Source organism: Callorhinus ursinus, unplaced genomic scaffold, assembly GCF_003265705.2.
Source record: "Callorhinus ursinus isolate GAN/ISIS: 27379988/994484 unplaced genomic scaffold, GSC_fseal_2.0 scaffold13, whole genome shotgun sequence".
NCBI classification, from domain to species: Eukaryota; Metazoa; Chordata; class Mammalia; order Carnivora; family Otariidae; genus Callorhinus; species Callorhinus ursinus.
This window is the reverse complement of record NW_027397075.1, coordinates 38,958,978-38,985,128: the sequence shown is the minus strand read 5'-3', so window position 1 is coordinate 38,985,128 and position 26,151 is coordinate 38,958,978. Positions and strand designations below refer to the sequence as shown.

At 38.3% G+C, this 26,151-nt stretch overlaps 1 protein-coding gene and 1 long non-coding RNA gene across 2 annotated transcripts in view; one reads left to right on the top strand and one right to left on the bottom strand.

Moving 5' to 3' along the window:
• The window catches only part of HMCN1 (hemicentin 1), a 489,046-nt gene that overhangs the window by 7,834 nt on the left and 455,061 nt on the right, over window positions 1–26,151 (top strand). The window lies entirely within an intron of this gene.
• Window positions 17,383–25,525, bottom strand: LOC141373953 (uncharacterized). Its single transcript, XR_012380404.1, has 3 exons — window positions 25,341–25,525; window positions 21,860–21,950; window positions 17,383–17,504 (listed from the first exon to the last, which is right to left on the bottom strand). It is a non-coding gene; the product is annotated as an uncharacterized lncRNA (long non-coding RNA).

Sequence of the window (26,151 nt, the reverse complement as noted above, 5' to 3'; positions counted from 1 at the left end):
AGGGACTGCCCCATTTATCTCACAGGCCTGGAACACAGTAGACACACAAAAAATGTTTCATGAGTGAATGAATAAATGAATGAATGAATGCTGGAAACAAGAACCAGTGATTTCTCTGGGCATTTTCATCTTTGCCTTTCATTTCTGTGACTTTACTTTTTATTTTTTAATGATTTTATTTATTTATGGAGATTCCTCAGAAAGTTAAAAATAGAGCTACCCTGTGACCCAGCAATTGCACTACTAGGTATTTATCCAAAGGACACAAACATAGTGATTCAAAGGGGCATATGCACCCCAGTGTTTATAGCAGCAATGTCCACAGTTGCTAAAATACAGAAAGAGACCAGATGCCCATTGACAGATGAGTGGATCAAGAAGATAAGAAGATGTGGTGTGTGTGTGTATATACACACATTTTATGTATATAAATAATGGAATTTTACTCAGCCATCAAAAAGAATGAGATCTTGCTATTTGCAATGATGTGGATGGAACTAGAAGGTATTATGTTAAATGAAATAAGTCCATCAGAGAAAGACAAATATCATATGATTTCACTTATATGTGGAATTTAAGAAACAAAACAGATGAACATAGGGGAAGGGAAGGAAAAATAAAATAAGATGAAATCAGAGAGGGCGACAAACCATGAGACTCTTAACTATGGGAAACAAATTGAGGGTTGCTGGAGGGGACATGGGTGGGGGGATGGGGTAACTGGATGATGGGCATTAAGGAGGGCACTTGATGTAATGAGCACTGGGTGTTATATGCAACTGAGGAATCACTAAAATCTACCTCTGAAAATAATAAAACACTATATGTTATTAAAATGATTTTAAATTAAAAGATTTTATTTATTTGACACAGAGAGAGAGTGAGTGCATGAGCGGGGGGTGGGGCAGAGAGAGAGGGAGAAGCAGAATCCCTGCTGAGAAGGGAACCTGATTTGGGGCTTGATTCTAGGACCCCGGGATCATGACCTGAGCCGAAGGCAGACGCTTAACTAACTGAGCCACCTAGGCACCCCATGCAACTTTTCTTTTTAAATCATAACAATCAGAAGAACAAAAATAAACAACATAATGGTTTACTAATTCGGCCTTTTTGGTGATACATATGTCCCATCTAAGATTGAATATGATTTGGAGGTATCATTGTGATCAGGTAATGCCTGAGTCTTTGAGTAGTCACTGAATGTTTGTATAGCAGGTGAATTTGGGGAAGGGTGGATTTCTATGCAGTCTGGAATGTCTCAGCTGAATTACCTTCTATTTTTTACTAAACTGGCTGAAAAAGAGTCACAACAAATAAATTAATTTCTAAGGATCACTGTAAATAGAAGATCCACATTATAGGTAGTTCTCGGAAGTCTACAGGGATTTTCACTCAACCTTGGTTTTATTTTTTCTGATAAATCTCCATGAGGATTCCTATCTCAATGGAGAATAGGAAAAATTTAAAACTGAACTTATGTCAAATGTAAGGTGAAATCATATGAACTTTCCCTACTTGAGTGATACTATGGTTAAATAAGACAATATATATGAAAATCCTTTATAAAGTAGTATAGAGTCAGTGGTGTTGCTTTTACTGAATGACTCACATTTGTCAATAAAGATTGAATGGGTGCTGCAGAGGAGCCAATTATTAAGAAAAATAGTAGAATATTTATACAATAAGACTAAAAAATTAAATAGAAAAATATCCCCTTGATAATGTGGCTATTAACCTCTGGGCAAAAGGCAACTCAAGCAAGTTAAAATGTAGTACCATTCTAATAACATTCACTGCCTGAGAAGCATGAGTTCTTTGCTGCACTGGTCCCTTGAGCCCTTGACCACTGCTTTATAATTGGGAAACCAGCAAGAGAATTTAAAAATCCAAAGATAAGTCATCATATTCATTGATTCATTCATTTATTCACTTACTCATCAGTCAGTAATAGACTTCTTACTATTTGTCAAGTACTGTAGTAGGTACTTTTGATCCAAAAATAATGAGGCATAACTTAGAAGAAGTTAATAGTCTCTGGGGAGAAGAGCAAGAGAAATAGCAATATTATATACCACAATACATTTTATAGTGGAAAGAAACACAGGGGGCTGTGTGAGCCCAGAGCAGTGCCCCTGATTCAGAATTCAAAAGGTGATGGTCCCTAAAGTGTTTCTGGAAGTATAGCCTGGGCTAAAACCTGAACATAGTGCCTGAGTAAAAGTAGTTTAATCAAAATATTAAGGAGTTTGGATTTCATCCTCAAAGCTATCAGGCTTGGAAGGATTATAAGTGAGGAGTGACATAATTGGGTTTTCATTTTAGATCTCTATCTCTTGGATGGATTGGAGCAAGGCATCCTGAGAGCTGAGAGCTGAGAGCTGAAATCTGAGGCAATCACAGTAATTCAGGGGGGAAATATTGAGGTGACTTGGATTAAGAAAGAAGGTTATAGATTTCTGAGCTATTAGCAAAGTCCAACGGACTGGACTTGGCCCTTAGAATATGGGAAAAGGGGAAATATGAATTCCTGCTTAGGTTAAAATTTGAAATTGGCAAACAATTGAAGAGAAAATGTATGTAAAGTTAGCTTTAAGAGATACCATTACTCTCAGGCCAGTAGCCTTGATAATAAGCTCCTTATACATTAAGTTGACTAAAATAAAGTATCAACCAAAAGTATGGGGGGGTCAGCAATGAAAATGAGAGTCACAGAAACAGCTAAGTTATTGTACAACCAAGTTCTTTATTTTAATTGAGATATAATTGACATGTAACATTGAATTCAGGTGTACAACATAATTATTTGTTATTTGTGTATATTGTGAAATGATCACCACAATAAGTCTAGTGAACATCTGTCACCATACATAGTTATAAAAATTTGTTTTCTTGTGATGAGAACTTTTAAGATTTACTTCTCAGCAACTTTTAAATATGCAGTACAGTGTTGACTCTAGTCACCATGCTGTACACTATATTCTCATGATTGACTTATTTTATTACTGGAAGTTTGTACTTTTTGACCCCTTCACCCATTTGACACCCTCCGCAACCCCCATTTGGCAACCACCAATTTGTTTTCTATATCTCTGGGCTTGGTTTTGTTTTTAGATTCCACATATAAGTGAGATCTTACAGTATTTGTCTTTCTATGTCTGACTGATTTCACTTAACATCATACCCTCTAGGTCCATCCATGTTGTCACAACTGGAAAGATTTCCTTCTTTCTTATGGCTGAATAATGTTTCATTGTATGTATACCACATTATCTACTCATCCACTGATGGATATTTAGGTTGCACATATCTTGATTATTACAAATAATGCTGCAATGAACATGGGGGTCCATATATCTTTTTGAGGTAGTGTTTTTGTTTTCTTCAGATAGATACCCTTGTGGTATTGCCGAATATTATGGTTGCTCTATTTTTAATTTTTTGAGGAACCTCCATACTCTTTTCCTTAGGGGCTGCACCAATTTACATTCCTATCAACAGTGCGCAAGGGTTCCCTTTTCTTCACATCTTTGCCAACACTTGATATTTCTTGTCTTTTTGATAATAGCCATTCTAACAGGTGTGAGATGATATCTCATGTGGTTTTGGTTTGCCTTTTCTTGATTACTATGATGTTGAGCATATTTTCATATACCTGTTGGTCATCTGTATGTCTTCTTTGGAAAGATGTCTATTCAGATCCTCTGCCCAGCTTTTAATTGGATTGTTTGGGTTTTTTGCTAAGTTCTATCTAGGGTTCAGAATGTTAGTTCATTCTACACTTAAATAACCAGTCCACCCATCAGTAACATTCTCACTGTGGCAATAGACTGTTTATCTTTATAAGTATGTAATGATGTCATTACATATTTGGATCATACTATTAACTCTCCTTGTTTTGATTGCATGCTCACTGAACAGCCTCCTGTTAATTTAACCTAATGCACTTTCCTTATGGGGAGAGAATTCTCTGATCAGACTTGCACATACATCAGATTCTCTAGACAATTGTATTCTTCGTTGGTAACTCATATTTTGGCATACCAGTTTTATGCATCAGTTTTTATTGTTTAAAATATTCTGACAGTGTCAAGTTCAAGTTTTTGAGTTTGTAAGTCTGAGGAGCCAGACCTTGGTTGGTAGTGAATTTAACAAAGTAAATGTCTCCCTGTGTGGGTCTGTTTGGGTGGCCTGTCTCCAGGTATCATTCCTCAAGCATCTCCAACTGTCAGTGTTAGTATGAATAGTGCCAAGTAGCTGTTCTGTCCACTTGAAACTTATATAGATGACAGTTGAAGCCATTGGAATAAATGAGATCATCCAAGGAGAGTATGTACACTGAGAAAAGAAAGAAGACAGGGTAGAACTATGGAGAACACAAACATTTAAAAGACAGAAGAAGGCAAGTTCATAAAGGATTCTGGAAAAGAGAGTCCAGGAAAATAGGAAGAGAAACTTGAGTGGGCAGCATTTGGAAATCTAAGAGGTAATTAGTTTTAAGCAGAAGTTGCTAATTCTGTCCACTTATAAGGTTACAGAAAATAAAGGCTAAACTGACAGGCTGAAGTGGACAGTTCATCGGGGTTATGGAGCCATGAGGCTGAAATGGGTAAGAAAATGGTGCTAGCAAATGCAGTCTATTTTGTGAAAACTAACGTTGTGGTTAAAAGCATGGGCTGTGGAATCTGATGCTTGGGTCGGAAGCCTGGCTCCATCAATTACTTGTTGTATGATTTTAACTTCTTTGTGCTTCAGTTTCAGTAACTAGGAATTGTGAGAATGTGAGGATTGAAATAATAGATGTCTCAAACTTAACACAACCCTTTGCACACAGTAAATTCTCAGTAAACATTAGTTATTGGGACTTAGTTTTGAGAAAGAATTTTTTTTTTTTAGAGGGGAGAAAGGAGAGAATGCTTAAGTACTGCTGGAAAAGAGTCAGTAGAGTAGAAGAGATGGAAAATGCCAGAGAGTACAGGTAACTGATGACACCAGGACTTTGAGGAAGCAAGTGGAGATGGGATTCAAAGTAGCGGGATTGGTTGTTGGTAGGAGAAGACCTTCAGTTCTTTAGTGTGATAGAAGAGAAACAGATCACAGACAGGCATGGTCATGGATGAGCTGGTAGGTACAGATGCAGGATCTTAGGTCACTTCTTGTTCAATGGACTCTTTTCACTCAAAGAAATAGAACAGATAGTCATTTGATGAGAGGAGGGAAGTGGCAGGGGATAAATAAAGGATTTTAGAAGAATAATGGAATTTTGGAGGTAGAAGGTGACTATAGGGACATATAGATTGTTTCTCAGGATGAGTTGTGGTTCAGAAGATGAATTTATAATGCTTGAACACTGCCTAGCTATGTGATTTCTTTAGCAGCTCTCAGCAGTTTGGGCATAACTGCTGAGGTTGACCATTGGTTTGATCCAGGACTGGGATTTTGTTGAGCAGATGTGACTAAAGAAATAGGATATGGTTGAGAAGGATATTGATAAGAGAAAGACTGAAGTGACAGAGCATAGAGTCAGATCTGGATATATTGGACTGACAAAAGTTGAGATTATGCTGTGAAGGACAATATGACAAGGAAGCTGAGGTCATTGGTAAGAATAACCAGAGTGATTGATCATAGCTTGCATAGCAAAGGAAGTTTTGACTAGAATGAAGATTGTGGGACTGAGATCAAAGACCTTGAGTCTGCAGAGTTGAAGGTGGTTGTTAAAGTAACCCAGATAATAATAGCGCTTAAAATGGTGAGGATGATAGTAAGTCAGGCATCAAATTTTTATTTAATAAGAATTATTGAGTAGTCTCCAGGTGACCGTTGACAATGATGAGGAGGGTTAGAGGGTGTCATAGGTGACATGCACCCCAAAATGGCAGGTGTTTTCTCTGAAAGTAGAGAAATAGTGGACTGGGAATGGGTCTGCACCCACCTCCTGTCCGTGGTGTATCTGAGGTTTTGGAGAATGAGCAGACCCTGCTAGGGAGGACTGTCGGGAGGTGGTGCCATCCAAAGACAACCCTGTTTCAGCTAAAGTGGGAGGTAGATGGAGAGCTGTGTGGGAAGATGAGTTGGGAGGTTATGGGATTTGTGAGGGCATAGGATGGTGAAGGAATGGGTCAAGAGAGGAAACAGAGGAAGTGAGAAGAGGAATGGTTTGCATTTGGGGCAGCGACCACAGACAATTGTGACATAAAGCAGGGTGGATACCCTGGTTGCAAAGTCTAACCAAGGCTTGTATATAAATTTAAGATACCAGGTCAGGGCCTGGGAGAGTCGGAGCCTAATGAAGTTAGCTGTTGGCAACTGTGAGGGCAGTGTGGCTGGTAGGGACTCCTGATGAAACATCTCATCTCACACGTCTTATTGACACAGGCATAGTAGCATAATTTTTATTTCTAATAAGAACAGCCACCATTTTACTTTTTTGAGTCATGACTATGGACCAGACACCGAACTAGATACATTCCTTGCTTTATCTCATTTAAGGCTCACAAAAACTCTTGAGTGATAGATGTTATCTTATTTTACATATAAGACAACTGAGGCTTATATGATATGAATTCTCACAAATGTACAAAATCTCCTGAAAAAGAATAGCTTTCTAAAAATTATTTTTTTGCCACCTTCTTTTATTTTGAGAAATGTATGAGATTGAGGGAGTTTGCCCAAGAAAGCGTGGCAAAGGGACCACTGTGTTCATCTGCTAAGGCTGCAATAACAAAGTACCACAAATTGGGTGGCTTAAACAACAGAAATTTATTGTCTCAAGGTTCTGGAGGCTGAAAGTCTGAAATCAAGGTGTTGGCAGGGTTGTTTCCTTCTGAGGGCTGTGAGAGAGAATCTGTTCCATGCCTCCCTAGGTTATGGTGCTTTGCTGGCAATCTTTGGTGTTCCTTGGCTTGGAGATGCACTGATCTCTGCCTTCATGTTCACAGGGTGGTCTCCCTGTGTGAAATTTCCCTTTTTTATAAGGACATCATATTGGATTATTGGCCCACCCTACTCCTGTATGATCTCATCTTAACTAACTACATCTTTTATAACCTTATTTCCAAATAAGGTCACATTTTGAGGTGCTAGGGAATAGGATTTTAACATGAATTTTGCTGGGACACAATTCAACCCATACTGAGACCACTCAGTAATTAACATTAAGAAAACAAAAGTCCTTAACTCTTATGAGTCAGTTTGTTCTAGAAATTTCTTTTTTTTTTAAGATTTATTTATTTATTTGAGAGAGCGAGAATGAGAGAGAGAGAGAGAGTACATGGGAGGGGGGAGGGTTAGAGGGAGAAGCAGGCTCCTCGCTGAGCAGGGAGCCCGATGCGGGACTTGATCCAGGGACTCCAGGATCACGACCTGAGCCGAAGGCAGTCGCTTAACCAACTGAGCCACCCAGGCGCCCCTGTTCTAGAAATTTCTGATAACAGTGTTTGTATCAGGGAGTACCATGGACTCTAAGCTCTGATCTCTTTTTGGATAGGAATGGGGTTCTCATTGGGAATTATGGAGAGGGGCATTAATATGTTGGGGTGCTGTTTAAATCCTTAAAATAATTTGAATTTTTTTTAAAAAGTCTCTGCATTTTACTCTTAAATCATTTAATACTTGAGATAATTTACTCTGAAAACATTTAATTAAGCTTTATTGATTTTTTTTTGGAGATGTTGAGACATTTAATTTTGAAACGGGGAAAATTATATAGGAGCTAGGAATTCTGAGGATTATGTGTGGGTTCCAAAGTATTTTAAGTTTGTATACCTCTAGGTTTCTTTTCTTGGAAACTTCAAACGCACTAATTGGAGCAGTTTTTCCACAGCACCAGATCTCTAAGAGCTTACCTTTAAGCACTGTTTTATAGCAGGTGGGAGGAGTTCCTTGAAGTTCCCTGGCTGGAAGGAACTCTGATTAGGACTGAAAATGCCTCAGGGCAGTGGTAGCTGTTCTTGCCAAGATCTGACCGGGGGAGGCTGGTTAAATGAGACTTATGGGTGATGGAAAGAAATAAATTTATGAGATGGCTCTTGTTCTTTAATTTTTTTTTTTAACCAGGTAGAAGGTTGAGACAACACGTTATTACATGAAGCAGTAGAGAACAAAATTCTAAAAAGATATTGTAGCACCTAGAATATCAATTTTTAAGATTCAAAGTGAAATCTGTTTTGTTTTTTGTTGAGTTCTTATTTTTACTTCAAAGCCCTTTGCCAGAGCACACAGAAAAACCTCATTTCTATTGTTTCGTATTCCCCAGAGGGTCTTCTCTGCTCTTCTTAGGTGAATGTGTTCAACACCCGCTGGATCAGATGATCACACTTTTGCCTTTAAGTTTTCTCCTAAGCCACACCCTATGTTGGAATGTCTCCCCGTGTGCCAAACATTTCCATTTGTCTAATTAAAAGATTTTTCAAAATTTTACCTCTTCCAAGGAATTTTCCTGGATTATTGGAAAAGTGTCATTCAATATTGACGTCCCCTTTTACATTTATTGTATGTTTTATGGACTTAATTTATGCCTTTGATAACTTCACTGCTTTTTTCTTCTACATTATAAAAGAAATTAACAGTTGACTTGATTTATCTTTTTTTTTTTTTTAAGATTTTATTTATTTGACAGAGAGAGACACAGCGAGAGAGGGAACACAGCAGGGGGAGTGGGAGAGGGAGAAGCAGGTTTCCCGTAGACCAGGGAGCCCGATGCGGGGCTCGATCCTAGGACCCTGGGATCATGACCTGAGCCAAAGGCAGACGCTTAACGACTGGGCCACCCAGGCACCCCAACGATTGACTTGATTTATCTTGACAAAGTAAAATCTGGTCGAGTTAGACAGAATTTATAGATTTTGAGTGAATGGATTCTAAAATCAAATAGACCAGTGTTTGATTGTTAGTTAAGTTACTAAGTTCTCAAAGCCTTAGTCTCCTTACCATTAAAGTGAGAGTAACAGTCATACTTCCTTGTCGAGTTGTGAGAATTAGAGAGGAAAATGCACTAAAACATTTGATATGAAGCCTGACATAAAGTCAGGACTCAAGAGGAGTTTTCAAAGGAAGTAACACTTAACATAGAGTCAAAACACCTGGGTGCTGGCTTTGTAACTGGACAGGTCCTTTGACCTCTTAGAACTTGTTTCCTTCTGTCTAAAATAAGGATGTAATCACTAGTGTGCTGTTAAATGGTAAACCACTGGCTCTGGCGCTGGGGGTGGGGAGGGGTTCTTATTTGTGGCATTTGACAATTGCCATGGTGTAAATATTTTGCCAGGGCCAATTTCAAACTACTACACGATGTCATTGGATGTGGAGCTGTGAATAGATGTGCACGATTGTCTCACCCACCGTAACACAAAGGGGAATATTTATGTTTAAATGAGATGGTATTTGTGAAAGGACTTAGTAATAGGTATTCACCAAATGTTAGCTTAACTTTCCTTGGAAAAGTCCTTTAGATGGGTAGAATTATTGAGTGTAGAATTAATTCTATGACAGGAAGCAGATTGAGCATTTTCTTTTCCATGACAATTTGAAAAATTGCAACAGTAAATACCCAGAGATTCCAGGCAGACAACACTAATGCAGAATTGGAACAGGAGGAACCTACCACCTCTTAAATGTTCACTGGGGCATCTCCCAGGGGTATCTCACATTTATGAGCACCCCCTTCCCATACCACATGCATCTTTTCCTGTGTTCCCCAACTCAGCAAGGGTACTACCATTTTCTCACAGCTGTTTCAGACAACACCCTTGGAGTCATCCTGGACTCATCTCTTTTAAACCCCACATCCAGTCACTCTGCAAATTCTTTTGGCTCTGTCTTCAAGTCTTAGTTTGACCGCTACTTATCCTCTCTACCTCGAGTTGCTGGGAATGCCCAGCAATCCTTGTACCAATGGATGAAAGATGACTCCAGACTTTGCTGTGAAAGAGAGGAGAAGGTAAGGGAGTCAGCGCTCAGAGAGGAAGACCCTTTGCTGTTTTTTGCTCTCACCTTTATTGGTCCTTCAGGATAATCATAAATCTTGATTACTCTTTCTCAAGCATGTGATGTGTGACAAGGGGTCTTAGTGGAACTAGGAGGATCTGTTTATGGAAAAGATAGGATATGCTAATCTGCCTGTTCTACTGGCTGCTAAACATAGCCTAGGGGACAATGCATACATCTCTTAGATCACAGGGCGGTGGCTGTTTGGGCTAAGAAAGCTTTGGGGAAGGCAATTCCCCTGGCAGAGTGGTCTCGCAAGCCTCGGCATTCCAGGGGCCTATGCCCTTCTCCAAAACTTTCCCTGCCCTCAGCGGCCTCCGTGTTACATTTTAGCAAGCCAGGTATTATGGATGATTTCATGCTCTACATTAACCCCAAACACTGAGTCACTGTAACTGGTCTCCTTGTTATTCTGTCCAGAGCTGCCAGAGGAGCTTTTAAAATGAAAGCCAGCTCATACTATTCTCTACTCCCCTTTCTGACCTCCTCCTTATTCACTTCATTTTTAGCATATTGGCATCTTTATTAATTCTTACAAGCCAGGCACACACCCTCTCCAGAACCATCGTTCTTGCTGTTCCTTCTTTCCCCAGAATCTTGATTGACTTATATCATCAATTCATAAAGCTCTTGGCTCAAGGTTACCCCCTCAGACAGGCCTTCCCTGTCCACCAATCTAACATAGCTCCCCATACGACTCTGTCCTGTCAACCTGCTTTATTTTTCTTTTTATAGACTTAGTCCTGCTTGACGTCAGAGATGACGTGAATCCATTTATTTGAGGTGTAGCTCCTCCACTCAGTATAAACTCCATGAGGCCAGACTTAATTTTCATGACTGAATTACCCAGAGCCTAACAAAGAAGGCTCCCTGACATATAGAAGGCACTTAATACATAGTTATTGAATGAAAGGATGAATTTTTGTAAATGTTCCATGTGTACTTGAAAAGAAATTCTGTAATTGTTGAGTGCAAACCTTCAATATTTGTCCATAAGATCAGACTTAATTATGTTATTCACAAATCCTGTCTCTTTATTAGTTATTGCCCAATTGATCTATCAGTTTTTGCATAAGTTATATTAAAGTTTTCCATTGTGATTGTGGTTTTGTTAATTCTCCTTATAACTCCAGTTAGTTTTTGTTTTTAAGGACATGTTGTCAGGTGTAAACTGGCTCAGGATTGTTCTGTTCTTAGTGAATTGTCCATTTTAACATTAAATATATGGTCATCTTTATTTCTAATACTTTTGCCTGTAAATACATTTTGCTTGGTATTAATAATGCTGTTCCATATTTGGTTGGTATTTTTGATATATATCTTTTATACTTCTCTTATTTTCAAACTATTTTAATAGTCAAGTTTAATCCTGTACTTTTATTGTGATTATTTATATATTTGGACTTATTTTTATTATCTTATTTTGTATTTTCCATTTACTGTGATTTTTGTTAATCCTGCCCCCCCTTTTCCTGCTATTAAATTGAATTATTATGCTATTAGTTTGGTAATTATAGATTATGTTTCTCTCTTTTCACCACTACTCTTAATTTAGTTGACTTAATGAAGTTGATCAGTGTCTATGTTCCTGTTAATACAAAAGCCTTGAAATGTTTTATTCTGATCATCTTCTGCCTACCCTCCATAGTATTAACTGGTTTATTAGATCCATCCTGTTTTTAAACCCCAATGAGTCATTTTTGTTTATATAGTCAATGTCTATATAGGTTTGACTTGTTTACTAATTTCTTTATTCCTTGTTACTTCTAGCTTCCCACTCCATTTTGGATTCTTACATGTTTTTTCCCCCTCTTTCTTACTTTCTTTACATTCTTTAGTAGGTTTCAGGAATTATATATATAAGTGGGTGTTGGTTTGCAGCCTCAGGAGTTTCCCGAGTAAAATTCTGAACTGGCTCCCATACACAGCAAGCAAGGAAAGACTAAAGAAAGAGGCAGGCTACTCCAGATTGGTAGGTGGCAGGTTTAATAAGCCAAGGGAGCTTATGATGCTTGTCTTGGGCAGCAGCATGATTAGTCCTCTACACCTGGCCCCCAGAATCTTAAGAGTTTATATAGAAGCTTTAATGGGGTTCAGTCATGTGTACAGTTCGGATGGTCTCAATAACACATTATTCTCTAAAGGCTTCATCTTTGTTACTTTTTTTTTTTAGGTTTTATTTATTTATTTGAGAGAATGAGATAGAGAGCATGAGAGGGGGGAGGGTCAGAGGGAGAAGCAGACTCCCTGCTGAGCAGGGAGCCCGATGTGGGACTCGATCCCGGGACTCCAGGATCATGACCTGAGCCAAAGACAGTCGCTTAACCAACTGAGCCACCCAGGCGCCCTAAAGGCTTCATCTTTGAAGTAGCTCTTCAAAGTGGGCCAAATGTACATTCCCAGGACAGGGAAAAGGTGAAAAGCCTCCACCTTGCATTTCAACCTGTAGTCACCTGCTCTCCATGACTTCCTTCAACAGTAGGAAATCCTTTCGGTCTTTTTTTTTTTTTTTTTTAGAATTTATGTATAGCATCTTAATTTGTGATTACTAGTTCAGTTAGTATAGAATTTTGTATCTAACTTAGCCCATTGAAGATAATCTTTTATTGTTTCCCGACTTCTTTTGTTGTTGATGAGAAGTCTTCTGTCAGTTTGTCATTCCTTTTTAATTAAGCTGTCTTTTCTTTCTGGTTATTTTAAGATGATCTCTTTGCTTTTCTGTTTCTGCAGTTCCTTATTTAGTGTCTAAGCATGGATTTGATTTTGTTTTTTCTGCCTGAAACCTGGTTTGCCTCTCTAACCTGAGGACTTAAGTTTGTATCCAATTTTGGATAATTCTTACCTTTCAAATATTTCCTCTCTTTATTCTGTAATGTCCTCTTTATAAAATCCTATTGAGTGTACTTTTGATCTTTTTATTCTATTCACCAAGCCTCTTTATCTTACTTTCATATTTTCCATTTCTTTTTCTCTCTTTGGTGCATTCTTGGTGACTTCCTCAAATTTTGCATACAGTTCACTTCAGCTCTATTTAATCCACTCTTGAAGTCATCCATTGAGTTTTCATTTTCAATAACCATAGTTTTTTATTTCCAGAAGTTTCATTTGGTTCTTTTTCAAATCTGTCTATTTTATTTTGTATCATATGCTCTTCAGTATTATAGTCTCTTTAATGTTGTATTATTTCTACCTCTTAGAGTGGCACAAATTCTCCCAAGTATTTGGTGTATTTGACTCTCCCTCATTGTGGTTTGTTTCCTTGTCTGGTTGCTAATTGTTGACTGTGAATGCATCTTTAGCAGGGAGTCTAGTGTACCCTGGATTGTACACTACTGGTGTTTACAGAGAGGTTTTCATTTGCTTTTGTTGTGGTCCTAAAGTTAGTTTGTGGGCTAATTTTTTTTGGCTTTGGATTCTTGTACCATAGAGCTGGTACAACTCCTACTAGCCCTTGTATGTTTCTGGTTTAGGATTTCAGTTTCTCTCAGGAGATTTATTCCCCCCCATTAGAGACCTGGATAGATGGCAAGTTTTCTTGCCAATTTTCTAGATTAGTGGGAGGAATTTCCTGTTCTGTGTTTCACTGGTAGGGCTGAGCTTTAAGCAGGGTACCCTGTTGTAGTTCTCTGATCCAAAAGAGGCTGATACCAAGAAAACTGTACCTATAGGACATTAAAATTTTAGCAGCCAAACCCTATATCAGGATCTGATACCCTCTTTTGCTGCCATGGTAACAACAGAAGTTTAATTTTGGTTTGAGTTCCCTTTTTATTTTAGGTTACTGGAAGATTTCTCATTATTTTTATCATTTGAGTTTGGCTCTTATATTAGAAAGGAAACTTTATATTTTATCCAGCATTCCTGTTTTGTAGGGGGAATGTCTTCCATGTCAGCTTAGTCTGCCACTTCTCATATCTTAATGCTTTTCCTTGCCTCTCTGTTTTTTCCCATGTCCAGATTTCTCCCACTTAAAAAAAAAATATTTTCTTCATAGTAAAATATTTGCCTACAAAGAAAACTCTAGGCCTAGATGATTTCTCAGGAGAGCTTTACTAACTATTCAAGGAAAAATAACAATTTTACAGAACTACTTTCTGGCAATAGGAAAAAAGGGAACATTTTTCATGAGGCTGGATAACCCTTGTACCAAATAACTAATATGGATAATATAAGAAAGAAAAATTTAGGTCAACTTCCCTCATAAGTCTAGATGCAAAAATTCCAAATGGATATTAACAAATCAATCTAGCAATATATAAAAAGAAACTTATGTAATGACCAGGTTGTTTTTAATGCCAAGATGAAAAAGATTAGTTTAACACTAGAAAGTAAATCATTATAACTTATTATATTAGTACATAAAAGAAGAATCATATGATCATCTCAATAGATTCATTTGATATATATCAAATGTTATATATGCATTCATTTTCAAACAAGGAAACATAACTCTTAGAAAACCAGGATATACAATAATTTTTTTAATCTAAAAAAAACCTCATTAAAAAACCCTCTAAAATAATTATATTTGATGGTTAAGCTAATTTTTTCCATTGAAATTATAATCAAGATAAAGATGAAATAAAGTTTAACTACATTATACTGTATGTATACCAATGACTCAGTTTTCATTTCCAGTATTATTTACTTATGACTTCTCTTTTCCTCATGATCAGTTTAGATCAGTTTTTCTATTTCAAGGAAACAGCCTCTGGTTTTTTGATCATCTCCAATTTTTTTGTTTTTGTTTTGTTAATTTGTGGTCCTATATTAATTACTTCTTAGCTTCTACTGGCCTTAGTTTTGTTCTGTTGTCCCTTTTAATTTCTAAACTTAAATGTTTATTTTTACCTCTCATTTATAATAGAGATATTTAAGGCTTTTAACTTGAATTCGTACATCTCCTTCTTTTGTTGAAGATTAATTGACTGTGTAATCATGGATTTGTTTCTGGGCTTTCTATCCTATTCCATTGACCTGTGTTCTATTTTTGTACCAGTACTATGCTGTTTTGATTACTATAGCTTTGTAGTATAACTTGAAATCTGGAATTGTGATATCTCTAACTTTGTTTTGTTTCAAGACTGTTTTGGCTCTTTGGGGGTCTTTTGTAGTTCCCTGAAAATTTTAGGATTATTTGCTCTAATTCTGTGAAAAATGCTTTTGGTATTTTGATAGGGTTTGCATTAAATTTATAGAATGCTTTGGGTATGGACCATTTTAACAACATTTGTTCTTCTGGTTCATGAGCATGGAATGAATATCTTTCCATTTGTTTATGTCATCTCTAATTTCTTTTATCAGTGTTTTCTAGTTGTCAGAATACAGGTCTTTTACTTTCTTGGTTAAGTTTATTCCTAGGTATTTTATTGTTTTTGGTGCATAACCATCTCTTACTTAAGAGGGTGGTTTTTAGTTTTTCTGAACATATTTTTTTTCCTTTTTTTTCTATTTAAAAAGTTGTTGAGACTTCTTTTGTGAAACTGGTCAGTTATTATATTTGAGTATGTTTGAAAATCAAGAGTATTCTCTGTTTTTTGGCTATATGATTTTTTAAAAAAGATTTCTATTTATTTATTTTAGAGAGAGAGAGCTGGGCGAGGGAGAGGGAGAACCTCAAGCTGACTTCATGCTAAGCATGGAGCCTGATGCTGGGCTCTATCCCACAACTCTGAGATCATGACCTGAGCTGAAATCAAGAGTCGATGCTCAACCGACTGAGCCACCCAGGCACCACATGGTGGATATGTGATTTTTTACATATATTTTAGATAAACTTATTGTTGCATAGAGAGGCAATATAACATGGTGGTTAGGATACAGATTCTGGAGTAGACTTTGTGGATTTCAGTCCTGCCTCTCCTACTTACTAGCTCTATGCAACTGGAGTAGACTTCCTGGATTTTAGTCCTGCCTCTGCTACTTACTAGCTCTATGCAACTGGGCTAATAGGGGTTGTGGTCAGGGTTAAATCGATTAATATATAAAACGTTTAGGACAGTGCCTGGCACATATTAAGTGCTATAGAATATGGCTAAAATGCTGTTGTTCAAATCTATATTTCTAATTACTTTTATGTGCTTGCCCTGTCCATTTAAGATAGAGGTATGTTGAAATCCCTCAGAGGATCTGTGTTTTTCTCCTGGTACTTTGACCAGTCTTTACTCTCTTTGTTGTAATGCTATGATGTGTGCATATAAAATTATTATAATATTTAATTGCTGGACTTACTAGTTTTTAGTATCCCTTTTAATGTAGGGCCCCTACCTAATCCACGTACCTTTGTGGAGAGTAGAAAACGGCACATCCCGTGTGTCAGGCAGCTTGACCTAAGGCCAACTCAGGAGGTTGTTCAGGAGGAGTGTCTCTGCCAAACAGCATCACAACCGGCCAAAACCTGTCTCAGGCTGTATTTCATTGGTTTTCCACTGGAGGGTGCTGCCAAGCTTCAGGGTACAGTGCTGGGGTAAGAACTCAAGCTTTGCCACTGTGAGACCATCATGTGCTACTTGGACATTCCTGGATGAGGCCAGGAAACCTAGGGTGTAAAGCCACAAGTATTGCCTTATCAGCTGGCAGAGGAAATCACAGCTGCTCTGATGACCACACCTGGAGTTCAGGAATAGTCTTGAGGACTGTGGCAGGCCAGGGTAGCCATACCTGATGAGAACTGGAGGAGATGGGGAACCCCATTATTCTCTGGGGCTGGTGGGGTTCCAGGGAGACAGGAATGGGAATGAAGGGGCTCCCCATGAGCAAAGCAAACACAGACCAAAATTGTTATCTCCTGTTCAGCAGCCTCCGAAAGCAGGGGACTTCTAGAATATCAGATCCGTCAGCAGGACAGGAAATACTGTCCAGATGAAGGTTTGTCAGTGGAAGTTAACAAGACAGTGTGAGTGGCTTTGGGTGATGGAGCCTGGAGAGATACTTTAAGCCAGGATTTTTGTAGGGCATCCAGTGGTGAAATTCTGGGAGAAGAGAGAATTGTGAAGGGCAATACACATTTTAGTTTCTTACTATTCCCTTTTAAATGTTCATTCTTCAGTCAGAGACGTCCGGTTTCCTGTGCATACCTCTTCTGCCATTGTCTTTACTCCTGCCTTTCTCATAACCCTACAGAGATACTGGGTCATAAATGACACTTTTTTTTATCTCAGGAAAAAAAAAACAAGGAAGGTGTGATACCAATATTTACTTCTGCAATTGTGAGGATTCAATTTAAAAAATTAAGGTTAAAGTACCTAGGCATAGCAGGGGACCAAGACATGTGAATTTCTTTCTACTTTTCTCTCTTTTCGTTGTCCTTTTTTGCTGCCAGTATTTGAAATGGTTAGGTGAAACAGTTTTATACACCCACACCCACCCACACACTTTTATTGAACATGTTTTATTCCGATTCCAAAATACAGTCTGGATCTGCCCGTTATAGTCACCACTACCAGCGTCCTCTCTCTCAACTTCTGCGGGAGATTTCTTGCTGCTGATCTTGCCTCTATCCACGCAATAGCCATGGTAATCTTTTAAAAATGGAAATAAGTAACATTAGAAAACTTTCTGCAGCTTCCCCTAGATTTTATTTTATTTCCTCTTTTCCCCCATAGATTTTAAATAAAATGTGAATTTCTTCCTGTCACCTTTGAGGCCCTATGCGATCTGGCCCCTAAGTATCTCTCTTTGCATTTTTCTCCTACCCTTCCCCTCTCCATTTATTCCAGCTTTTTATGAACCTTCTGTTATCCTCAGCTCATTCTCATTTCAAGGCTTTTGCGCTTCCTATTTTCTGTGCCAAGAATGTTTTCAGTTCTCAGCTCAAATGCTAGAACCAGAGGGGTCTTTCTTGCCTGCTTTATCTGAAGTTGCTTCTTCCTGTCCCCCAATTTGTCCTCCATCAGATTTCCCTATTTTAATTTGTTTGAAACCAATTGCCATTATCCAAAATTATCATATATGTCTACATGTGTATGCTTATTTGTTGTTTCCTTGTTCTAAGAGTGTAAGTTTCATCTATCCTGATCATGGATATGTTTCTGAGTTCTTAAGTAGTATCTGGTATAAGGGAAAATGCCAAAGTACATTTGCTTGATGTATGAGTGAATGAATCAATATTATTTTCTTCATGAAGTCTTTTCAGAGTACTCCCACTGAAGTAATTCTTTTCTCCTTGGAGTCCCTATTGTATTTCATTTGCATTACTTACTATATGCATCACATTATTCTTTGCATTTGTTTACTTATGGATATTGTAATGTATCCTCTACTAGACTGTACAGTGCTGGAAGGCAGATTTGGAGGGTGAATGTTTAATAAATAGTTGAACTGATGAATCAGTTACAAACAGTAAAATCATCCTTATTTAAAACACTGATAGAAGAGGAATCCTGAATATGGCTATGGTCTGGCTCACTGTCACTTCTCAGCACCCTTTGATAGTTGTGGCTTTCGGACTGTAGCTAGGCTTGTTGGAAGATATATACATTCTCTAGGGATGCTGTCCACATACCACACTCTTTCTCAGCCCTGTTAGGTTTGTAAAATTAATTCATTCTTTATTCATTTATACATAGCATCTCAAGCAAATTACCAGTTCATAGCTTGATTTTATTCTTTGAATGTTAATAGCTGTTCTACTTTTGAAACCAGAGAGTTACAATTTCCATGCTTGACAACATTCATGATTTAAAAAACCTTTCCATTGTATTAATCTTCCTTCTTCTCCTTTTTTAAAAATTAATTTTTGACTCGGTAGAGAATAAAATTTGGTAGGCATCTTCATGTAGCTTTTTAAAAAAATATTTACTTATTTGACAGAAAGAGAGAGCACCCACAAGCAGGGAGAGGGGCAGGCAGAGCAGGAGGGAGAAGCAGGCTCCCCGCTGTGCAAGGAGCCTGATGCGGGACTTGATCCCAGGACCCTGGGATCGTGACCTGAGCCGAAGGCTGTCGCTTAACCGACTGAGCCACCCAGGCACCCTTCATGTAGCTTTTTAAAAAAAAAATCCTTAGATCTGTGAAGTAGCTGTTATTTCTGCCATTTTGTAGATGAAGATCACAGCTTGTCCACTCCACAGGTGGTGGAGGTGGGATTCAAACTCAGGTTTCCTGTTTCTAAAGCCCCAACTCCAGACTAACCCAGAAGTGTTTTTTGGAACTGTATCAGTAGACAAAACAGCAGAGACATTACTGAGGGCCATGGTTAGAGATTTAGTAGCACAAATTACATCTGTTCCTTGTAGGCTATAGCTATATTGGAAGAAAAATGTAGACATGTAAGCATAACTTGACCAGAACCGTTTTTATTTGTACTGTCTATGTAGGATTATAAACACTTGAGAATGTTGTCCTTTCCCCTAGCTCCTTCTTGCCCTATGAATACACTTTCACTGTTTTAACCGTAGCAGTAATGTGATTGCCTGTACAGATGAGGAGAATTGTGGAAGGATCGGTTCCGTGGATGTTGAACTTTGCTTTCCTTCCTTCCTTTCCTAGGATGTTTCCTGGAATGTTAAGACCAGGGTATTATAATAAATTGGTTATTATGTTAGACTCAATCCTGACCTAAAAATGAAGGGTCATGAGGAAAGAAAGTTCTTTTGAATATGTTGTATATATATTTAGGGAGATTTAACGAAAACAAGATACTTCAAAAGAGATGATTTGAACAGCTATCCTTCAAATCATGACAGCACCATTTTTGGGGTGATGAGCAAAATTGGAAAACAATGGTTTTATTTCAAATGCTAAGGATTACTTTTACTGAAACTTAAATCCACTAACTTGTGAGCTTTTAAAGGCATGGAATATTCATCTTTATATATTTATCCTTTATTTTAAGACATGGAAATATAGTAGGAATTCAATGCATGTTTTTCAATGACCAGATGAAATAATACTGTTTTAGTACCCTTGATATGGACTTGTATATAACCCACCAGTATCATCCCATGATTTTGTTCGTATGAAACACTTTCTGTTATATGTCATGGGGTTATGAATATAGAAGATTTTTAAACATTGCAAGTAATAAAACTCAGAGGAGTAGACTGATACTGAATGTATTTAATTAAAGCATTATTAATAAAACCAGTTGTCACTGTACCATAATAATGTGAAAGTAACAAATAATATAATTCTAGTTGATACAGAACAGATAATTCTTTTCTTTAGAGCTACCTAGTTGGTGAACAAAGTCATATTTTGGGGTGCTGTATTATCAATTTCCTCAGTTATAGGTGGGAATAAGATAGAGATTAGATGTGAGGAAATGGTTACCCATGGCAGATATTTCGTATGTACAGCTAGAATACAAAGTCTGATAAACAGTCTAGGAAACAAGCAAGTCCAGATATCCACTAAGTCTAAGAATTAAGTAGTTAAATCCAGGAGCGAGATCAGCAAGTTAGGTAGAATATTCCAATAGCCAACTCAAGTCCAAAACCTGAAAGATAATACACAGTGGACCTGAGTGTGAGAGAAGCCAGGGAGTACTTCTAGACAGGGAAGCCCCTGAGTTGTTAGCAGAGGACTTGGGTTTCTAGGGATACAGTGACAATCCCCTAAAATGGAGGATGGTACTCATGGCTTGGAGGCAGATTCGTTTTCTGACAATAATTCACTTATTCATTGATCCATAAATGCTTGTTGAGTGAGTATTCTATGCCTTGTACAAATATGTGGTGCTTAGAATGCAACAGTTAACAAGCCAGACAAGATCCTTTTCCTTAGGGCGCCTGGGTGGCTCAGTTGGTTGGGCGACTGCCTTCGGCTCAGGTCATGGTCCTGGAGTCCCGGGATCGAGTCCCGCATCGGGCTCCCTGCTCGGCGGGGAGTCTGCTTCTCCCTCTGACCCTCTTCCCTCTCGTGCTCTCTATCTCTCATTCCTTCTCTCAAATAAATAAATGGAATCTTTAAAAAAAAAAAAAGATCCTTTTCCTTAAAGAGCTGATAACATTTGGAGCGTCATGTTAAGAAAATAAGAATTATAGTATGACAATAATATAAAACATCATATAATAGTTTGTAGGAAATCCAGATTTTGTGGAAATATTACTAATAACTAATGCTAATTGAATAGTTACTGTGCATCAGACACTATTTTTAGTGCTTTATATGCATTAACAGGTTTAATCCTCACAACAACTCTATAAGATAAGTGTTAATATTATTTATATTTTATGTATGAGGAATTGGAGCTTCAGAAAGATGAAGTTTTCCTGCTCAGGACCTCACAGCTAGTAAATGGTAGCTTTAAGTTTTTAAATCCATGTTTCATTTCCAGAATCCATGGTCCTAGTCATTACATCCTCCCACTGCCCTACTGTCTATAAATTTATCAGGTCTTCAGTGGAAGGTGGGTGTGGGTCTGGGACAAGGAGCCAGGAAACATTGCCCCAAGTGGGGACATTGCGTTAAGACCTGGGTGAGGGAGGGGAGTAGTTGGGGAGAAAGGTAGGTAGCACAGGGCACAGGGGAAGGCGGGGAGAGAAAACATGTTCAAGACTCAAAGGTAAAAAGGAGATGGTAAAATTGGGGAGCAGTCAGGTAGGTAAGGTTGAGTGGTCGAGCTGTTTTTGTTGGCTGATATGTGAGTTTCAACATGAAGTTAGTAGGTTCATGGAGAGAGAGGCTTTTAACTGTGGACACATAAAAACTGAAGAACATGATCAGGAGAATGAAGTGGGCAGGTGGAGTCTTAGGAGAGAAATACTTTACTATTAATAAGATCATAAATCTTATATAATTAATCTCAAAAAAAGAATGCTCAATTTAAGTGTTTTAGCATGAGAGGAAGAATTAGCGGTAAATCTGAAGGCATGTCTTAAAATGGTTTCCACCTTTAAAATTGTGTGCAAAGGATAATTTCCTAGCCCCTTACCCTGTACAGACAGGCTGACAGCAGGCATTTCAGCTCTCCCAGCTGTATGGGACCAGAATTTCCATGTAGAATACTTTGTGTGATTTGTGCCCTAGGGAAAAAAGAGGGGAGGAGTATTTTACAATGATTTCCTCTGTTTCTAGGGGAAGACTTAAACTCTACCCAGTGTTTCAGTTCTGTCTGGAAAGGTATAACTGACACTATTAAAGGGTTTTTTTTTTTGTTTTTGTTTTTTTTCTGAGAAGTTTTAGATGTCTCTGCACTTAAAAGAAAAAAAAACTGCAGTAATTTGTTTTAATGACGTTCTAGTTTTAGCAGGAAAAGATTTGCAGATGTTATGCAAGACTTTCATTTAGAGACGCCTGAGTGTATATGGCATGTTTTGAGCGCACATCATCTGAGTCTTTGTAACTTGTGGCAAAGGTGCTTAGATTTTGTGTGGACACTGATGTAATTAAAGTGAATGAAATTTGTGCTTGTGTTTTTTTAATCCTCAAACTTTAGTTGTCATAGTTTTGGTTCCGAGTAAACAAAAAAAGTAGGGAAACTAGATGCTGCCATGCTATCAGTCTATCAGTAACTAATCAGAGGAAATGGAAATTTTACCCCTCCTAGTGATGAGTTCAGAGAGTCTAACAAGACAAGCCGAATAGATTTCAGCAATACTGACATAAGCATAAGATATTCCTTAAGTGAATCCATTTTAACACTGGTCTGGATAATACAAGTGTTAACAATATCCTAAAGGAAAAAATACACCAGGAGCCTGAATTGAAAGCTTTTAGTGTAGAAGAGATTTAGATGTTGGCTAAGACCACAAGATCCCAGATGTTCTAATACCTAGGATGTTTATGCAAAATGTTTTAGACTTTTAAAGTAATTTTGTTCTTTCCTCTAATGGTATTGTCCATCTCCTTCTTATCTTCAAATGATACAAGTTTCTCCCTTGGTTAACTTATCTCTTTATTTGCACGCACAGTATCATAACCCAAAGGTTAAGGAACAGAGTTAAAAGAACAGAGGAGATCTGTCCCCATGTGGGAGGTTGTTTGGTCAAAGGTCACCATTGAGTGAGGAGTACCTGGGCCCCCAAACCCAGGGATACTGGTAAATTGATCAGGCCTGGAGAGATTCCATTTTCTACAACAAAATGTGAGGGAGAGCTGCTACCAGATACGGTATCAGATGCCTGAGAACTAGCACTGGGGCCGCCAGAGATAGACTGATGACCCTAGAGATGAATATAGGGCGAAGGGAAAATTACAAGGGTGAAGTGTGGGGTCCAGAGCTGGCAGGATTTACAGAGGAACAAAGGCAGATTCCAAAAATTTAGTTGCTGAGAGAGAGAGACAGAAGGAGAGAGAGAAGAAAAAGCAAATAAGTAATAGGAAGCAAAATTGGACATATACAAAGAGCTAAAAGGAGAACAAATACTGAAATATGATTTATTTAAAATAGGTGAGTGACCAGGAATAACAATAATAGCTATTTCCAAGCACTTGCCAAATACTGGCACTATGCTAGGCATTCTACATCTTTTTATTTCATTTAATCTGCTCAACAAACTCTTTGAGGCAGGTGCTACCAGTTTACCTATTTTACAGGTAAGGAATCTGAGTCACTGAGCCAGGAAAGTGAGGTATGGGGAGGAAAGAGACCATGTCTAGCTTCACACATGTAGTAGATGGGGAGCTAGGATTGAGATGTCAGTGGTGAAACTCAGAGCCTTCGTTCTTCAGCAATGATGCAGTCCAGCAGTGGTTCTCAAAGGGTGGTCCAGAGACCCGCAGCGGCCCAGCACCTGGAAATTTGGTAGAAATGCACATTCACAGGCCCTACTTCACAAACTGCCGGTGGGAGGAGCAATCTGTTTCAGCAGTCCCCCAGGCGATTCTGATTCTCTCTGAAGTTTGAGAACCCCTGAGGTGGAGCATAGGCCCACAGTCTCCTATGGTTTTCCAGTTCTTCCTGTCTCTATGTGGCCCATCGTAAAAAGCTCCTCCTCTTTCTGTGGTTTGGATTGTTTAATTGCTTCTGGGTCCTGTGCACCCATACCCTTATAACTACCCTCAGTTATTTGAGGTAGCTTTAACTGTGTTTGTTACTTGCAATTAAAAGATATAATTAAAGCAGACGCTTCATACACCTGGAACAAGTTTGCTTTAATGAGACTTATTAAAGCTGGGTTAGATTCTCTTTCTGGAAACATAGTGGGATAGGATACTCAGACCAGTCACGTCACTGAAAACAGCTAAAAAAACCCGAGATGAACACATATAGAATCTTAAAAGTGTCCAAAAAGCTAAAAACTAATAAGGAAACCCCAGCCAAAATCTCAGAGGTAAAGGAGAACCCAGAAGGATCGCTGGAGCATTGAAGGCATTCTGCTGGAGGGCATTGGCCAGGTATTATTCTAGGTTACAAAACCTGGTCATCTTGAGTTCAGGGCCCACCCATGGTTGGGAGTTTAAGAGGAAACATTCTCCCTGCATAAAACTGAGTCCCCAAGGGCTGTACCCTCAGGACAAGGGTGAAAACTCCCTGCCCTCCAATCCCAAGGGGACTGCAGGAGGACTCACTTTAGTGCTGGATAAAAGAGGGCACAAAAACCAAACCAAGATGAAATAAACAAATCATTGAGAAGTTATAGCCAAACACTGATGTTTTCAAGGCCGTGCTGCTTAAATACACCTCAGCGAGGCAGTTCAAAGAATGCTAGGTGTGAATTTGGTTTAAGGTGGTCAGGAACTGGTAGTGCCCCTGTGTGTGCCTAGTAAAAGCAAACGCAAATCCTAGGCCTCCAGGAATGCCCACAGTAGTTCCATAAGGAAAATAGGTTAATCACAGTAAAATTTAGCCAGGCACCAAGGACAAGAACCAGCAGAAACAACCATCTGCCAAAACAGACCCATAAAAAGGGTAAGGTTTTAGAAATGTCAGATCATAAAGCACAATCCTCTCTTTAAAGAAATAAGATGAGCTTGAAAATATTTTTTGAGGGAATAGGAAAATAAAATCCTAGCAGATTTGAGAAAAAAATAGAATTTAAAGAAAAGAAAAAAATAAACCAAGGGACTGATGATAAAACATGAATGTACACTATTTTCTACTCTGAATATAACTTTCTGTATTTTTTTGTTAAGAGTACGTTTTGTGAGATAGATATTATGCAATTAACTTTCAATTTAAATTTATTTGAAAATGAATAAATTGCATGCTTAGATTAATATTTAAATTCTAGGGGCACCTGGGTGGCTCAGTCGTTAAGCGTCTGCCTTCGGCTTAGGTCATGATCCCAGGGTCTTGGGATCGAGTCCCACATCGGGCTCCTTGCTCAGCAGAGAGCCTGCTTCTCCCTCTCCCTCTGCCTGCTGCTCTGCCTACTTGTGCTCTCTCTCTGTCAAATAAATAAATAAAATCTTTAAAAAAAAATTTAAATTCTGAATTGTCCAAATGTAAAGATAAAGTGCATTATACTTACATTAAATCTGTGTTTCTGTTTCCACATCCAGCTGACATATAAATATTGATAATAGATGTATGAGCAAGCGCTCCAGAAGATTAAGTAATGTCCTAATTATTGGTCTTGATTATCTGAATATATTGCAAATACTTGTGGATTTTGAAACTGACTATTTCTGTTAAATAGTGTTAGTTCTCGGGGCACCTGGGTGGCTCAGTCGGTTAAACGACTGCTTTTGGCTCAGGTCATGATCCTGGAATCCCAGGATCAAGTCCCGCATGGGGTGGGGGGTGGGGGGGGGTCTCTGCTCAGCAGGGAGTCTGCTTCTCCCTCTGACCTTCCCGCCTCTCATGTGCTCTCTCTCTCTCTCATTCTTGCTCTCTCAAATGAATAAATAAATAAAACAGTGTTTTATTTTATTATCCAACTTTTATTTTATTATCCAACTTTAAAGTGTTTTAAGGAGTATAAGTAACCTTGGAAGAAATGCAGAGATATAACCATAGAGTCAGTTTTATAAACCTGCAAATGGGAAGTTTCTGGGCTCCGCTAGCATGCTGGTCACTCATCAGTAACACAATCTGTGTTCCCCAGAGAATAATTTCAATTTTTAGGACTGGTAGAACTTACAGCTGAGGCTTACTGTGTGGAAAGGATTACTGTTTTCTAATTGTGAATAAATGTATCTGCAAACGTTGGATATGTAATATCCAATTCAGCCCTAGAGATGCTAATTATTCTTTAAGAATGTGGTAATGAGATGAAACATACTGTGTACCAGCAGGCAGAATAGATCATATTTCATATCATTCATTTAAATCATGGCATT